The 2,873-nt window shown below is 36.8% G+C and overlaps 1 long non-coding RNA gene across 1 annotated transcript; it reads right to left on the bottom strand.

Annotated features, from left to right (window-relative positions):
* Nucleotides 1–1,221: 1,221 nt before the first annotated feature.
* Nucleotides 1,222–2,628, bottom strand: LOC125591386. The gene is made up of 2 exons (XR_007327374.1): nt 1,896–2,628; nt 1,222–1,818 (listed from the first exon to the last, which is right to left on the bottom strand). It is a non-coding gene; the product is annotated as an uncharacterized LOC125591386 (long non-coding RNA).
* Between the last annotated feature and the right edge of the window lie 245 nt (nt 2,629–2,873).

Here is a 2,873-nt window from a genome sequence, read left to right as displayed (position 1 = left end):
GGATTTCCTGTAGCATAATAGATGCATACCTGGAGAATCTCAACATTGCGCAGAATTATCTGCTAAGTAAACGCAGAGATAATCACCATTAACTTGAGATATTTGTATAAGTTTAAAATTTGAAGCAAGCATGATAGCTTTTGAGATTTGTATTGTTTTTTAAAGGTGAGGAGTTTTTTGTTGTTGTATTCTTCCTCCCCTGTGTAAACGTCCTAATTTGAATCCTTAAAGCTCTCTTTGCTTTAGCATTATCTTGTGATGAGTTGTGTGCATGTTTTAAATAAGTGTATGAAATCAGGTGGCGGATAATAGTTGGTTGGTAGCTTTTACCTCTCTACTTCATTTTTTTTTTCATTTGAGCTAATTTGATGCGCTATTGTTTAAGAAGTTGCACCTCCAGAACATGTGGTACTTCATTCTCCTCAGCTAGCAAAAGAACAACTTCCGCAGGCTGAACTATCGGTTGTAGGCCTGCAATTTAAGAATGAGGAAATGATTGTTAAACAGAGTTTGGAGGGTCTCCGTACAAAAGAAATAGTTGAAGTTGTGCGAAGTCCACTTGCCTAAGTTCTGATTTGAAACTTTTTGAGGTCTCTGAAATGCTTCTTAGCTTGCCTCGCAACCTTCCCCTAATTTTCTGCCAAACACGATATGCAAAACCTCAATCTCAAGATTGGTGCTGAGACAAAATGAGCATTGTAAACAGATTATTTTACCTCTAGCTGGTTTTTACCATTGAACAGGTGTGGTGGAAACTGGAAAGATACCTCTCATGTTACCATGGTCGTTGTCCCTCAGAGTCTGTAACTGCAATTTTTCGTGAAAACATATGAGAGACTGATCCAACTCGGTTAGTTATGGCTTAGCATATATATATTTGAGCGCTACCTCCTTTTTGTGTTGTACAAATATTATGTTTTATTTATTTCATATCAATATTAAATCTGCGATTAAAGATTTTTCGGAATTCATAACATAAGAGTTTTCTTTTATCACATTTATTTCGATATATTTTGTTTGTTTATTGTTTTATTTGTTTTATGTTATTTTTTTGTTGTCCGACAATTATTCTTGAATTTTTCATTTTGATTATGTATTATTTTTTGGTAATAGGTATTCATTAATTTCTTGTTAACAGTTAGATGAGATCCTGTTAATTTCTTGAAGTATTGTGTCAATGAGTTCGTTGGCTGCTAATTTTCCCAAATTCAAAGTTCGTAATGAAAACACAATATCTATGATTTTATACATTATAAAAATAACAGAGGCTTTTTGTTTAGTCTCTACATCACCAAGACCGGGGTAAGAACTCACCGGCTAATAAACTTCCCTACTGAGAAAATGAGGACAAACATGAAAACAAAATAGAGAAGAAACAATTCTGTTTTTCCAATGTTGCAGTATAAAAATGTGCAAAGATCGTGCAGAGGAATAAGCTTGATATTTTTTAGGATGGAATTCTTAAACATACAGAATCTGAATCCTTTGCTCTATAGTTCAAGTTGATCAAAGCAGAAACTGGACTTAACAGCGATTAATATAAGCCGGCTGATCCTTCTTCTCATTGGTTCAAAGTAATTAACATCCACACAAAGTATGCTTTTGTACTTATCGTCCCCTAAATCCACCATAGTTTTTGAGTTCTCCCATGGTTTTCATACAACTGCATCATCACTATCATAACTAATGAAACCCATATCACGGTATATGATTCTTTACCGTGTCTAGAAGTCCTTCTTTTCCCGTAACATATGTTCTTTTCCATTCATGGTCCAGAACTGCTACGACTTTGGGCGATCCAAGGTAAGCCCGGTCCATCTGATATAAAAAAGTAACTTTCTGATATGCGTTAACCAACGATACTTGTTCTTCACTATCAATGTTTACATCCATACCTCAGATTCAAAGGTTTTTACTGTCGCCTTGTTCTGTCAAAAGAATTTTTTTCTGAGGTTCTCCAAGTAGTCAAATGTTTCTAACCCTTCAATCTGAGGGCTTGCCTTTGACGTTTCTAAAGAAATCAATGTTGAGTCGCCATCTATAGCAAGTGAAACCCGGAACGCCAAAAAGGAAACACACACACAGAATTCAGAATATATAAAGATAAAGAGCATAAAATGCATGATGATGGTTTACCTATACCTGTCAGGCCATTGATTTAAGTCCTCCTCTGATGGTTTGAGAGGTATATAAACTAATGATTTTTTTTTTTTAAGAAAGAGGAGGTATATTGTCATCGATTACCCTGATTTTGTTCCTTGAAAATCCATGTTGATCCACTAAACCACAATCTACAAACTATAGACACACACACACACACAAATTACAATGAGGATAACAAATCTGAACGAACCTCCGCAGTGTTAGAGCAGCAACCGGCTTTCGAATCGACAAGGAGAGTGTATGAAGTCGCCATCGTCGGAATCGGGTGTTAGAACAAAATATTCTTCTGGGTCGTGTTTGAGTTGCGCTGTCCATCGTTGAAGGGTGAGATATTTAGACTTGAAGCTTCGGCCATTTGCTGCGGTGTACGAAGAGCGATAATCACGAAAAATTTGGAGTTAGGCACGCATTAACGGAAGGTTGAGACGTTACGGAGATCGGATTGCCGATTTAGCTTCTGCGAATTTCGTTTGCTACTCGAAGAAGCTCGCATGCGTGGAGAGGAAGAAGAAACCTAATACTATGATAGGCTTTTCATAATGGTTTCCAAAGGGCCAATCGCAATATGTAATAGAAGCCCAATTCTGGAGAGGTGCATTAGTAGACCGGAATAACTCGAAATTTAATTTAGACGCGGGATGGTTTAGTTAGTGCCAGGTGTCAAAAAGTGCTCATATCAAACTGATGACGTACACGCGTGATAAGAGAGG

The sequence above is a fragment of the Brassica napus genome, chromosome C8 (genome assembly GCF_020379485.1).
Source record: "Brassica napus cultivar Da-Ae chromosome C8, Da-Ae, whole genome shotgun sequence".
In the NCBI taxonomy this organism is placed as follows: domain Eukaryota; kingdom Viridiplantae; phylum Streptophyta; class Magnoliopsida; order Brassicales; family Brassicaceae; genus Brassica; species Brassica napus.
The sequence above is the reverse complement of the archived record's forward strand: the minus strand, read 5'-3'. Positions and strand labels throughout refer to the sequence as shown.